Source organism: Tubulanus polymorphus, chromosome 3 (genome assembly GCF_964204645.1).
Source record: "Tubulanus polymorphus chromosome 3, tnTubPoly1.2, whole genome shotgun sequence".
In the NCBI taxonomy this organism is placed as follows: domain Eukaryota; kingdom Metazoa; phylum Nemertea; class Palaeonemertea; order Tubulaniformes; family Tubulanidae; genus Tubulanus; species Tubulanus polymorphus.
In genome coordinates, this window is record NC_134027.1 from 12,802,741 (window position 1) to 12,819,323 (window position 16,583).

A 16,583-nucleotide genomic window follows, 5' to 3' on the forward strand; every position below is an offset into this window, starting at 1 on the left:
AAATAATAATAATAAATATAGCTGCAAAGCAGCGATAACGGGTTTTCTGCACAGTCTTAGAATCCTGTTCAACGGTGGATTTCAACAAAGCATTTGATAAGGCTCAACATCAGCCATTACTAAACAGGCTATTAGGAAACAGTATCAATGATAGGTCGCCCAAATGGCTCAGCAGTTATCTCTGAACGGAAACTTGTAACCGAAATCAACGGAACGCCTCATCTTGGAATGAGGCGGTCTAACTAGTGGAGTCACGCAAGGTAGTATCCTAAGTCGTCTTCTGTTTAATGTCCTGACAAATGACATACACAGTAATCCAAATTATACCAGACCGAGTAAATTTCCAAAACGACCTTAACACACTGTTCGACCAAAAAACTTAATGTTCCGACAAAACCACGGGTGACAAAACCAAAATTATGAATTGTCGCTGGTGACAAAACCAAAATATTGAATTGTCACGGGCGACAAAACAAAAATAATGAATTGTCGCGGGCGATAAAACAAAAATAATTAATTGTCGCGGGCGACAAAACCAAAATAATTAATTGTTGCGGGCGACAAAACCAAAATGTTGAATTGTCGCGGGCGACAAAACCAAAAAAAAAATTGGCGCGGGCGACAAAAACCAAATATAAAACCAAAATAATGAATTGTCGTGGGCGCTAAAACCAAAATATTGAATTGTCGCCGGCGATAAAACCAAAATAATGAAATGTCTCGGACGACAAAACCAAAATAATGAATTGTTGCGGGCGATAAAAACAAAATATTGAATTGTCGCGGGTGATAAAACCAAAATATTGAATTTTCGCGGGCGATAAAACCAAAATATTGAATTGTCGCGGGCGACAAAAAAAAATTGTCGCGGGCGACAAAACCAAAATAATGAATTGTCGCGGGCGATAAAACCAAAATGATGAATTTTCTCGGGTGACAAAACCAAAATAATGAATTGTCGCCGGCGATAAAACCATAATAATGAATTATCGCGGGCGATAAAACCAAAATATTGAATTGTTGCGGGCGATTAAATTAAAATAATGAATTGTCGCGGGCAACAAAACAAAAAATATTGAATTGTCGCGGGCGACAAAACCCAAAAAAAAATTGTCGCGGGCGACTAAAACAAAATATAAAACCAAAATAATGAATTGTCGCGGGCGACAAAACCAAAAAGAAGAATTGTCGCGGGCGATAAAACCAAAATAATGAATTGTCGCAGGCGATAAAACCAAAATAATGAATTGTCGCGGGTGACAAAACCAAAATAATGAATTGTTGCGGGCGACAAAACCAAAATAATGAATTGTTGCGGGCGACAAAACCAAAATGGTGAATTGTCGCGGGCGATAAAACCAAAATATTGAATTGCCGCGGGCGACAAAAAAAAAAAAATTGTCGCGGGCGACAAAAACAAAATATAAAACCAAAATAATGAATTGTCGCAGGCGACAAAACCAAAAAGAAGAATTGTCGCAGGCGACAAAACCAAAATAATGAATTGTCGCTGGCGATAAAACCAAAGTATTGAATTGTCGCGGGCGATAAAACCAAAATATTGAATTTTCGCGGGCGATAAAACCAAAATATTGAATTGTCGCGGGCGACAAAAAAAAATTGTCGCGGGCGACAAAACCAAAATAATGAATTGTCGCGGGCGATAAAACCAAAATGATGAATTGTCTCGGGTGACAAAACCAAAATAATGAATTGTCGCCGGCGATAAAACCAAAATAATGAATTATCGCGGGCGATAAAACCAAAATATTGAATTGTTGCGGGCGATTAAATTAAAATAATGAATTGTCGCGGGCAACAAAACAAAAAATATTGAATTGTCGCGGGCGACAAAACCCAAAAAAAAATTGTCGCGGGCGACTAAAACAAAATATAAAACCAAAATAATGAATTGTCACAATGAATTGTCGCGGGCGACAAAACCAAAAAGAAGAATTGTCGCGGGCGATAAAACCAAAATAATGAATTGTCGCGGGCGATAAAACCAAAATAATGAATTGTCGCGGGTGACAAAACCAAAATAATGAATTGTTGCGGGCGACAAAACCAAAATGGTGAATTGTCGCGGGCGACAAAACCAAAATGGTGAATTGTCGCGGGCGATAAAACCAAAATATTGAATTGCCGCGGGCGACAAAAAAAAAAATTGTCGCGGGCGACAAAAACAAAATATAAAACCAAAATAATGAATTGTCGCGGGCGACAAAACCAAAAAGAAGAATTGTCGCAGGCGACAAAACCAAAATAATGAATTGTCGCTGGCGATAAAACCAAAGTATTGAATTGTCGTGGGCGATAAAACCAAAATATTGAATTTTCGCGGGCGACAAAACCAAAATAATGAATTGTCGCCGGCGATAAAACCAAAATAATGAATTATCGCGGGCGATAAAACCAAAATATTGAATTGTTGCGGGCGATTAAATCAAAATAATGAATTGTCGCGGGCAACAAAACCAAAATATTGAATTGTCGCGGGCGACAAAACCAAAAAAAAAATTGTCGCGGGCGACTAAAACAAAATATAAAACCAAAATAATGAATTGTCGCGGGCGATAAAACCAAAATAATGAATTGTCGCGGGTGACAAAACCAAAATAATGAATTGTTGCGGGCGACAAAACCAAAATGGTGAATTGTCGCGGGCGACAAAACCAAAATGGTGAATTGTCGCGGGCGATAAAACCAAAATATTGAATTGTCGCGGGCGACAAAAAAAAAAATTGTCGCGGGCGACAAAAACAAAATATAAAACCAAAATAATGAATTGTCGCGGGCGACAAAACCAAAAAGAAGAATTGTCGCAGGCGACAAAACCAAAATAATGAATTGTCGCTGGCGATAAAACCAAAGTATTGAATTGTCGTGGGCGATAAAACCAAAATATTGAATTTTCGCGGGCGACAAAACCAAAATAATGAATTGTCGCGGGCGATAAAACCAAAATATTGAATTGTCGCGTGTGACAAAACCAAAATAATGAATTGTCGCGGGCGACAAAATCAAAATCATTGTTTTCTCGCGTTATTTTAGTTTTGTCGTTTTGTCGTAATGTCGCCCTCATTTGCATATTCGTGTTTTTTTTTATCTTATCAGCCACCATACTAAAGCCTTAAGGTCGCGTAAAACTCGATAAACACTTCAAGCGACACAGCGAACGATCTCCTTTCCCCCACAGCCAACGCTTAACCTAGTAGAGGCTACTAGCCTATGTAGGCCTATGTATATGCGTAGGCCTAACATCCGGACAGATTGGTCGTAGGCCTATTGAATAACAACCCACCTAAATATCGTAAATTTTGTTTTGAAGTTCAATCCAATGAGTCCGTTAATAAACGCAACAATTATACTGTGTTTGTTTGTTTGTTTGAGTAAAGCTCAGTACCGGTAGGCCTAAAGCCGCGTCAAACTCGATAAACACTTCAAGCGACACAGCGAACGATCCCTTTCCCCCACAGCGAACGCTTACTCCGAATGTCAAGTGTGAGTCCAGCATACGGAAAGGATTGTGTTATATACTTGTATTTAGTAAATACCTTGTGGATTTGACAATGATCGGTATGTACTGTAGGAAATAGGCCTATAGAGTATTGATAAATGGTTGAAGCCCGCGGCCGAATAAAGTAATATATTCTTTTATTTTGATACCTCGTCGACATAACAGCTTTTCTCCGCCTTATCTCTTCGGCCTGTTTAGTTTAGGCCTACGATTCCCCGGTACACTAAAGATTTATCTTAGTAAATACACGGTTAATTCGGTAAAGAAAAATTGGTATTGTTAAACGAACTCCTTGAAACCCGCAGCCAAATCACTGGTAGTAATAAATTAATTTGTCCTCGATTTGATTCTCATGATGAGGAGAAACTCGCAGCTCATCCGCGGAACGTCGATGTAGTAACACACGTCGATTCGTCGATGTTTACGGCTCGACAGTGCTTTTAAAATCTAAAGTAGTAAATTTCCAGTGTATCGGTAATATGATTTGATGAGGAAAATGGGCTATTGTTAAAATCACTGTTTGAAGACCGCGACTGAATGTGAAGTCTGCGGCAATAAATTAGTTCATTTATACTTGAATTGATAATCGAAGTGACAGTCGGCCTGCGGGTTGATTTCGGGATGACGACTCGAAAAACATGTCGCCCCATTGAATGGGGCTAAATTTTCGATGTTTACGGCCCGACAGCGCTTTTGTAACGACGATTCGTGAAAAAACACGCGGGCTATTTGTAGATCTCAGTGAGCTGAACGATATTATATGGATTGTATATGAAACAGCGGTAAGGTAACAAAGCCTATGTTCTTTTGGTAAAAATAGTGTGGAAGAAAATAATAATAATCACGCGGATATCAATAGGGTTTTCTGTGAAATAACAGAAAACCCTAATAATCACGCGGATATCAATAGGGTTTTCTGTGAAATAACAGAAAACCCTAATAATCACGCGGATATCAATAGGGTTTTCTGTGAAATAACAGAAAACCCTAATTATTACTTTTCAAGAATTAGATGCTATGAAACCAGATAAAGTAATAAAATATTTTAAGATTTATGAAAAAGCTAGATTAGCTAGAATAAATGATTCTATTTCAGATGGTATTGTCAAATGTTATTCAAAATTATGTAACCAGTTAATACCAATTGATGATGAAAATAAATTATATAGTGATTTGAAAAATGACTACTTAGTTATGACTGAATTACAAAAATGGGTTGGTTATGCTTCATTTCAATTAGGATCTGTTATGACATTAATTTCTACTGGTGTCATAACATTTTCGAATATCAAGCCTATAGAATATAAATCAGTTAAGAACGAAACAGATGTACTACAACCAAACGTCGAAACAGAAAATGAATCAGAACAAAAATTAACTAAAATAAATGAGTGATGGAGTTAAGAAAAAGGCTAGATCCGAGAAACAAATTAAATGGGCAAGAGAATTGGGTAAAAGATCTTCAGAATTAAAAAAAGCTAAGAAAAAGAAATTAACTGATATAAATGAATCACAGACTTTATCTGATATTAATTCAAATAATAATCCATCTAATTCTTCTATTGCTGGAAGTAATTATAAATTATATATTACATTTGGATTAGTAACAGTTATTATATTATCCGGTGTAATATATAAATCAAAATTCAAATCTGATGATAAATATGATTCCAATGACAATAAACCTATTATACCAGAAAATAAGTCAAATCATAAAGCCATTGAAACTAAATCTAAATTATTATTAATGGATTAAAATAAGATGAAAAAAGAACAATATTTAAGAGATTTATATTATAACCCAGAAAGTGAAGTATCATATTCTAACGTTTCAGAATTATGGAATAAAATTAAATCTGATAATGAAAATGGTAATGGATCCGTACAGCACCCACATGGTGATATAAAATATAGTGAACTAAGATTATGGTTACAAAATCAACCAACATATCAAATCCACAAGAAAATGGATAAAACTTATTTAACAAGAAAAGTTATGGTTTCATATACCGATCAACAATGGCAGATTTAATTGACATGAAGAACTTAGAAGAACACAACAAAGGATATTTCTGGATACTGAATGTTATAGACATATTCAGTAGATACGCATGGTCAATTCCAATCAAAAATAAAACTGGAATAGAAGTTACAAATGCTTTTAAATACAATTTGATGAAGGTAAGGAATTTTATAACAAACATTTTAAAAAACTATTATCTGATAACGATGTAGAATATTTTTCAACACACTCAGATAAAAAAGCATCTATTATAGAAAGATTTAATAAAACATTGAAAACTAGAATGTGGAAATATTTTACTGCTAATGAAACATATAAAAATATCGATGTATTAGATGATTTAGTGAAAGGTTATAATAATTCTAAACATAGTTCTATAAATATGAAACCTATACAAGCTAGAAAAGAAGATAATTCGGAAATAGTTTGGAATAATTTATATGGCGCGTTTGTTACACATGATTTCGGTGAACCTAGATTCAAAATTGGACAACACGTTAGAATATCTAAATATAGAAAAACCTTTTATAAAGGTTATACCCCTAATTTTACTGAAGGAATATTTAAAATTAAAAAGATAATATTAACTAAACCATTTGTTTAAAAATTAGAAGATCTAAAAGATGAAGAAATATTAGGTTATTTCTATGAACAAGAATTATCACTTGTGCCATATCCAGAAGAAATAGAATATAAAATAGAAAAAGTATTGAAAACAAAAACTCTTAAAGGAAAAAAGTATTCTTTGGTGAAATATAAAGGATATGATGATAAATTTAATGAATGGATTTTATCTAGTAAAATTAAAAGAATAAATGAATAAAGATTTATTTATATTTGAACCGCATAATATGTTAGTTACTGGAGTAACCAATTGTGGTAAAACACATTTCATATTAGACTTGTTAGAAACTATTTATAAGAATCATTTTGATAATATAATATTATTCTGCCCTACTTATGAAATGAATAAAACATATAATAGAGATATAGTTAAGATAAAAAAGTTTATTATATTAAATCCCAAAACAGTAAAAGAAAATTTAGATAATTGTATAAAAATAGCAATTGATACTTATAAAGGATCAAATACATTATTCATTGTAGATGATTGCGCAAATTTACATGATTCAAAAGTGAGAGAAAGTGAGTTATGTTATCTAGCTTTCTCTGGAAGACATTTCGGGATAACAACATGGGTTTTAAATCAAAAATATAATTCAATTGACTTTAGGGAGAATATAAGATTTCTAGTTTTATTTTATAACAAAGATAAAAAATCTATGCAACAATCATTGGAAGAAAATCAAATTATACCTACTGAATTACATGATGAATATATGAATAAATTAAAGAATAATAAAGGTTCAAAATTATTACTGAGATTACAATTTCCCTATGAATATAAATTTATAAAATAACTATTTGTATACCTATGTATTAGATACCCTAATACCTGATACCCCATTAGATACCCTAATACCTGATACCCTATTAGATACCTTGAATACTTAAAACCCCCTTTTTTAAAATAAATGTTATTTATACAATTTTCAACCAATTTATTTTTATTTTTTCATAAAACATATGAATAAGTTTGAAAATAATAAAGGTTATTTATTATTACTGAGGTTTCAATATAAATTTAAAAAAGAAATATAATTTAAGGTATTTTCAAATAATATGTATTAAATACGTATTAGATACGTATTAGATACGTATTAGATATGTATTAAATACGTATTAGATACCTTAATACTTAAAACCCCCTTTTTTATTTACTATTATTTTATACAATTTTCAACCTTTATTACTTTTTGAGTGTTAGATAATCACTTTCTGAATCACTTTCACTATCAGACCCTAACAATTTATTCAAATGCTCTACCGTATCTTCATAAATAATTGGTTTATTGATATACTTATTAGTCATCTCAACTATATCTTTATTTTCTGATTTAAGTTTCATAGAATCTTTATTATCAATGCGCTTTCCTGTATTTTCATTATTATCTTTATTAGTGTTTGCTCCTAATATTTCATTTACAATGTTTGATTCTAATTTAATAGCATCGGTTAAATCTAATTCATCTTTATTAGGCGTTGCTAATAATAAATCTTTACATAATTCTTTACCATTTACTTTTTGATTTGAAACAAACTTTGTAACATATCTAAATGGGTGTTCTATAAATTCTTTTAAACCAACACGTTCTATAACATTATTTATATGTACCCTTGTATTCATATGTTTATTCCAATTTGATGTAGCGTTTGAAAATTCACTTTTACAATATCCACAATAATTTCTATTTTCACTAACATTTAATATTATTTCATTATTAGATGTAGAAGGTATTACATTATTAGATGTAGAAGGTATTACATTATTAGATGTAGAAGGTATTACATTATTAGATGTAGAAGGTATTACATTATTAGATGTAGAAGGTATTACATTATTAGATGTAGAAGGTATTACATTATTATCAATTACATTACTTAAATTATCAACAACACCACTTTTATTATTATTGATTTCTATTAGTTTAGTTTTATAAATTTTGAAAATAGGATCAAATATCAAAGCTATATTACAAGGTATTACATAATATAAACCATCATTATTTTCATGTGTATCGATATATGGAATATGTTTATATACTTTACCTCCTTCCATTTATTATATAATTTTTTATTAAAGTTAAAATTTTAATACATAACACTATTTAATTGAGAATTTACAATATTTAATTGCGCGTCAGATATAATATAAATGTGCATTTTAAAGTTTTTGATTCCTTTACTCTTTGTCATGAATAATTGTATTCCATCTTTAGTGTTTTGTAATTTTTTTTCCAGAACCATGTAATGAATTATCCTCTGTTGTTCTAAAATCTTGCCATAATGCATATTTATTACCGGTATAATAATCAATTTGATTAATGTTACAATTTTCAGATGATTTCACTTTTTCATTCATAAAATGTTTTCTAATTTCTGGCCATTGATCAATCATTCTCATTCCTTGACAAAATATTTTATTTGCTATTCCTTCGATAGTTATTTCTACTTTTGTTATTTCAGGATTATAATAATTATCAACATTTATTGCGCCATTAGTATATGTTGCAATGGTAAAAAATATTAATATACCTTTAATAGATCTTCTTGGGAAGTTAATATTCTCATTAATAATTTCATCATTTGCATTAATAGTTACAGTTTTAAATTTATCAATATAATCATATAATAATGAAAATCCTTGATTGTATTGAGTTTGAATTATACTTGCAATATTTTCATCAGTAACTGTATCATATTCTAAACATATATTCGATAATTTATAACTCATATCTTTATTAACGCTAGATAATACAATTTCATTTACAGGAGCAAATGTTATTTCGAATATAACGTCTTCTTGAATTGCGTATTTATATGAAGGTGCATTGTTATTTATCAATTCAAAGTCTAATGGAATTTTATATTTGCTTCCATATATACTTTTTATCAATTTATCGATAGAATTAGTTAATATTGCATTATGTGCTTCCGATCTTAATTTATTTTGGTTTTCTGATTGGATTCCTTGAAATATCATATTATTTCTATTTTTTTTAGTTAACCATAAATCTTTATAATGCATAAATAAATTATAATCATCTAATGAGAAAACTGTTTCAGGACCAATCTTTATAGTTGATTTTTTAATCAAATATCTTCCAACATTATCAACAACATAATTATTATTATTACCGATTACTTTTATATCGGCTGATAAATAAATACTATTTGGAACATAAAAAATATTTTGTGTTAATCTAGGAATTCTAACATATAAAGTTTCATCGGGATTAATATTAGAAGGGTTATGAGTAATTATATGATGTGATCTTTCTGCTTTAATAGCATTAGATATTCTATGATTCTTAGAAGGATTGATATAACTCCCACTCATTTATTTAACAAAAAAATTAATTATTCATTTTTTATCATGTTTACTAATCCAAAAATAATAGCACTTACAACTGTAATTAAAAATAAAATAATATGTTCAGCAGCAAAGTTAATAATATTCCCAGCAGATTTCAATATAAAACCAACAATTGATGCAATAACTCCTGGCAATGCTGCAGCAGATTTCTTTGATAGTTCCCATAAATATTTTGCTAATTTCTTTAAACCATCTTTAACTTTATCTTGTATAGAATTATTATCATTCGGGGGTTTATCCGGTTTATTTGGAATTCCAATTGTTGTAAATAACATAGTTACAGCTGTTAGAATTGAAAGAATTGTTATTCCTTCTAACTTAAATAATAATCTTATTCTATCTTTTAGTGATATGTCAGAATTTGGTTTTATCAACAAATCTTTAAAAATAACTTTTAATCTAGTAATATTATAATCATATGATTTTAATAATAATTTAATTTCTTCTTTTTGTAATTCTATGTTATATTCTTAATCATCTTTTTCTTTTTCTAAATACGCATTTCTTTTTTTAAATTCAATTTCTTCAATAACTTTATTATCTCTATCTAATTTTAGTTGTTCTATTTCTTTAATTTTATCAGTTCTATCTTTTTCTAAAAATCTAATTTTAATATCTCTTTTACTTTTTTCATGCGCAATTTTATCAGCTGATTCTTGCATACCTTTAATTTCTCTACGCGCTTGTTCAGGAAATGCTTCTAATTCATCATCATTTAAATCAAATAATCCTTTTTCTAGTAAAGATTGTATTCGATTTATTCCAGTTTCAGCACCGGGTGTATCTAAAACACTATTCATCTCTTCTTCAAATGAATGAATTGTATCTAACATGCTATCAAAATGTTTTACTAATTGTAATTGACTTGAATCATTATCAATTTGTTGAATATCTCTTCTCGATGTTTCGGGTGTTGAAGATCTTAATTTATCTAATCGATCTTCATACTCTTCCATTTCTGGATCAACATTAGGAGGATTTAAATTTGGATTTTTAAATGGTGAATATTTGTTAATATCAATTTTAGGAATTGGTTCTTCTTCATTTATTCTATCGATTGCATTCCATATAATTCTGAGAAATTCTCTACCACCTTTTGAACGTTCAATTGAAGATCCTGCACGCATTTCAGGATGGTACAGATCTTCTTGTCCCATTTTAGATAATTGAATTGATACAGTTTCGTTATTTAATTCAACTTTATAAAACCATGAATCATTTTTAAATTCTAAATTATTCATGAAAAATGGATCATCTTCTACAATTTGTATTGCAATATCTTCTGGTTCAATGTTATATGTTACATTTTTTGGTAATAATTCTTCAATAACTGTATTTGTTACACTATGTTTTATGTATAATAATTGTTTTTTCAATTCAGGGTTTTCTGTTCTTTCTAATCTATTAATTAAATCTTTTCTATCTGGCCTAGTTTTAATCATTATCTTATCGAGGGATTCTAAATAATCTATTAATTTTTCACTTGTTACAGTATCATATTTAAATTCATCATAATCATATAATATAGGCCCACTAGAATCATCTTCACCTAAATTAGTATTATATGCTGATTCATCATCATTATCAATATTAGTTTCATTAAAATCAGGTTGTGGTTCATCACTTATATAGGGGGCGTCACCAAAAGTATCCATTGGAATATCTTCTTCCATTTATATAATAATGTTTTGTCGTTTTTCTCTATATTCTTCCGCTGCTTTATTGTATTTCTCTAATGCTAAGTTATGTCTTCTTTGTTCTCCTAATGAACTATTTTTATCAATATGCTTAAATAAATAACCGCCACCAGTAAATGCTAAAGCGTTAACAATTGCCGATCCTATGATAGTTAGAATTGCAGAAGCCATTTATTTAGCAAAAAAATTATGCATTTATATGGGAGGAATATATTTTTGTTTTTCCAAATAATCAACAGTTAAATTAGATAAAGTAACTGCTAATGTTAATTTTAAAATATCATTGATATCAAATCTATCAACATTAACACTTCCCATTTTGAATACCTTTTCTAATACCATTGAATAACCAACATTTCCAACTGATAGTAATGCTCCATTATATAATCCAGTTATTATCCACTTATTATCACTCATTTATTTATCAAAAAAATTACTATCTTCAAAATATTTAGTTAACTTATTTATGATTAATTCAACATTTATTTCATTACTACTTTTATGATTATCATATATTTCAATTATTATTTTTTTAATATCATCTATAATAAAATCTTCATCTAATTCATAAAATCTTAAAGATTCTCTAATTAAATTAGTAATCTTTTCTACATTTAAAGTTTCTTTATTTATTGTTGTTTCATACTCAAATGTTGTTTCATTAGAAAATGCAATATTTTTGATATGTGTAATTACATCATTAACGTTAAATTTCAATTCTTTCTCACGTTTAAAATCAAACCCAAAACATATACTCGGTCCAACAGTTATATTCATTTATATGGTGAAAAAATTACTCTCTACATCTTATAACTAATTCATATATCACAGGAAAGTTATTCAAATCAATTAAATATCCATTATGATTTCTTATTTCTAATTTAAAATTATTAAATTTAGGAATGCATGGTTTGAAATCACATTCTGTTAAATTATAATTTATTTGAGTTCCAAATTGTTTAACATTTTTTAGCGGTAAAATATTTAGTATACTAGATCTACAAATTGTTTCTTTAGTTGCTTCGAAAGTTTTTGTAGGCTCGATTAAATTGCAATAAATATAAAAGTGTGTAAAAGGTATTATATTTGAGCTGCCTTCTGCGTTTCCAGTAACTGTAAGCGGTTTAATTCCTAACATTTTAGCCAGTGGTTTGTTTACCATAAATTTATGTTGTTCATTAGATATCTTTATTCTTATTTTATTAGTACTATCAATTTTATTAAATTTAATTTCAAATACAGAAGTGCCCCCGATTTTCAACCGAGCTCTTCTATTAATTTCCTGCGCAAATTATTCTGAATTATATAATCCTGGTTTTAAAAATACATGAAACCATTTATCTTTATTTCTCATACAAATCATAAACCCTCTATGTTCAAAAGTTTTATCTGATATATTATAAAAAGAATTACATAAACTTATATTTACTAATTTTAAATCAACACAATTCTTGAATTCTCTATCTAATTGTACTAGTAAATTATGAGATTTATAATTAGTAAGTTTTCTTGAATCAACAAATATTCTGTATTCTTTTAATTTCGCCATTTATTTTACATATTTTATTCGAAATCTATTTCATGGTGCCCTTTTTCATTCTTACCTTTGTATACGAAATAGAAATCACCAGAAAATAATTCTTCTAAGTCTTCACTTGATAATCTATGAAATCTATCTGGTAAATATGTTCTGAATTTATATGTATTTCCTTTTAATCCTTCATATTCTAAGTGTATAACTAATTTATCTCCATATTTGTTAGTCACTGTATCAATATTTGTAATTAGATATTTCTTATGGATTGTTAATTCTGTTAACTTCTTAAATTTATAATCTACTGATTTGACATTTGAAGTATCTTTTATTCTATCTAGAAATGATTTGTTGTTCTCACTGTGCGTTTGTTTACTCTCCATTTTAATAACATATTTTTATTAAAATTTGATCAACACGTTAGAATTCTTTTCATTATCTCGTTCTCTTTTGTTTCTTCTCTTTTAAATTTTAAGTATTCATCTAAATTACATCCATAAGCAACTGTATGAATTCCATCATCTAAAATATATCTTTTATCATCAAATGGGTTTAGACTTATCTTTTCAATTTCTTCAATAAACATTTCATGATCTTCAGATCTTAAACATCTCATCTTATGTTTTCTAACTTCTTCATTGAATATACAATTGATGTAATCTTTGAAATGAATATTCTTTTCTACTACACTTTTGGTTATTCCTTTTAACTTTTTAGCTTCATGAGTTTTAGTTTTATATGAATACATTTTAGATCTAATACCTATGAACTCTATCATTTCTTCACCACCTAGTTCATCCTTAAACTTCCCTGGAACTTTTTTATTATCATTGCTAAACAATTCATGATATTTAGGATAATTACTAAAATCAAAATGATGTTTTAATGTTTTTAAATCATCTGTTATGTTATCAGTTTTTATCTTTAATATGTAACTGTCGGTATCAAAATATAATATTTCTATATGTTTTTCTCCAAAAAGTGGTTGTAATACATTATAATAGAATTCATACATTAGTAATTTTGATAATTCTAAAACTGAAGCGCCAACATAGATTGGTTTATTAAATTTCATTGATGTTCTTCTCATTTTAACTGCAGCTAAATTTTCATCAAATATTCTGTTACCAATGAACTTAGGATATGTTGGTAAATGTCTTATCCTTTTACCATTACTGACTAACTCAGTATCATTTCTATTTCTAATATTTTCACAAGTTTTTCCATAGAATGCATTATTCATTAACTTGAAGAAATCTTTTTCGAAATCAGTTTTAGCTTCAGTTCTCTGTTTGGTGTTAAAATCTACATATTTTTCTAACCACTTAGATTGGCTAAATGAAATATATCTATGTACTTTTTTTAGAATCATTCCTTGATTCAAATAAAACTTTAACATTCTATAATGTACTACATAATTATATTTATCTTCTTGAGTTACCATTAACTTTTCTGTATGAATATGATTTTCGGGTTTAATTCTTTTTTGATAATTTGATAATTCTTCATGAGTTACGGTTTTATGTTCGGGACAGTAAGCTAGATTTCTAGATTTAAATTTAATATGTTCAGGATATTCTAAATCTACAACAAAGAAGTAACCAATATCTGAATCATCTGCAATATCTAGAATTCTTTTCTTCCAATCAAATTTATCATTATTTTCATTCTGTAAAACTTCACTTATTTCAAATACTCCATAAGGTTGTGGTTCCATCATTGCCCAACCATACAAATTATTTGCATCTATATATAATAACTTATATCCAGGGTTATCATTTACATTGAAATATCTATCCCCTAATACACCTGAAACTCCTCCTCTTATAGATTTTTCAAATAATAGTAATTGATCTATATTTGTTAACAAATCCATTTTTATATCTGTAAATTTTAAACCACAATCCCATGTTAAACCTGGTGATGAATAACAATGACAAGGATCAATGTTAAAATATTTAAGGTTAACATCTCTAAACCTTTCGAATATATCGGTTAATAATAATACATCTGATTTTAAATATATATCTACTAATTGTCCATGATTTTCTATTTTGAAATGATTCCAAATATTCAATGTTCTATTATATACTTCATCTTTAACATATTCATTTTTTAATTCATCATAGAATTGTTCTTTTAATAATTCAGTTATGTTAAAATCATTATGATTTTTATAGAAAGAATATGGAATTGCGCCTTTATATCTCATTAATTGGAAATCATCATTATTTGGATAGTGTTGTTTTAATATCTTTAATTCATCATCAACTAATGATTTTGATAAGTTATCTAATGAACTATTTAAAAATCTATATGAATCTATAAATCTTAGGCAACCAAATTGGAATGATATATAATTCTCAGATGTTTTAGCTAACATTCTAAATTTATAAGTTGGTATTTTATCTTTTGATCTATTTGAATTTAATATTTCTATTTCATTATTAATTTCTTCTATTTTATGGCATAACTGTTTGATGAATAAATGTGCATCATATCCTGATAGATTATAAAATATAACTGGTACAAAATTAATTTTCTTAGCTTGTAAGTTACAATTCTCATGTGCAGCGCCTCTAAACTTTCCATTCAAATGACCATGGTCTCTTACTTTTTTATCTCTAAAATTAAATATCTTTTCACAATAATAACATTTATCTGCAAACTCAAATGCTTCTTTATCTTCTTCTTTCATTATAATTTCTATATTCTTATTTAACTGTTCATTAAATCTTATTTCATATTCAATTAATAAGTCACAAAAATGATTGATAACATTTTCATTTCTATAATGATAATATTCACTTTTAATTAGTTCTGGATAATCAGATTTAATATATAACCCGAAATCAGCAGCTGATTGATGAATCTTTTTAATAGTATTTGTTTTTGGTAGTTCTTCAGAATAATCATTTTCATAAGAATTTAATTTCTTTCTCTTATAATGTATTTCTTTTCTATCTTGATCAGTTAGTTCTTTATTTAATGATTCAAAATCTCCATATATTACAAATGGTACTTTATTTTTGTAATCATGTTTTTTGAATTCTAATATTTTATCCTTTTCATTTGGTAAAACTAATTTACAATAATCATGATTTTCACATAATTGTTTATGATTTAATAATGTACTTTCATTACTGAATCTATGTAAACATTTTCTACAAAGATATATTTTATGGTGATCATTTTCTGATTTAAAAAATAAATCGATTTGTTTAATCCACATTTAATGATTCTCATAATATAGTATATCTATAACATCGTTTGAATCATAATCTTTTGATAGATATAAAGGTTCTAATGTATAATGTTTTATATTGTTACCTTTTGTATTTGGTAATTTGATTAAATCAAATACATTTATCTTTATATTATTATCTCTTTCTATTTTTGGGATGTTTGTAATTATAACAGGATACTTATCTATCTTATAATTATTTTCAAATTGTTTATAATTTGTTAATCTATAAGTATGTTTATTATAATCTTCAACTGGGTGTAACAACTTATTATAGCCCATAGAAAACATTTATCATCTTCATTTTGTACATTTATTACAGCATTAGTCTTAAATGGTAGTTTAATATAACTCGATGCTTCAATATCTGGTTCTTTATAATATGATACATTATTTTCATCAATTGGTTTCGATTTAGTTAACTTATTATATTTTGTGTTATAAACATGTTAAGTCATAAATATTATTTCATCAAATATTAAACCAGATCCTTCAAAATATTTCTCTTCTATTTTAGTTTTTACTTCATTATAACATTTATCTAATTTATCATCTATATGTTGTTTAG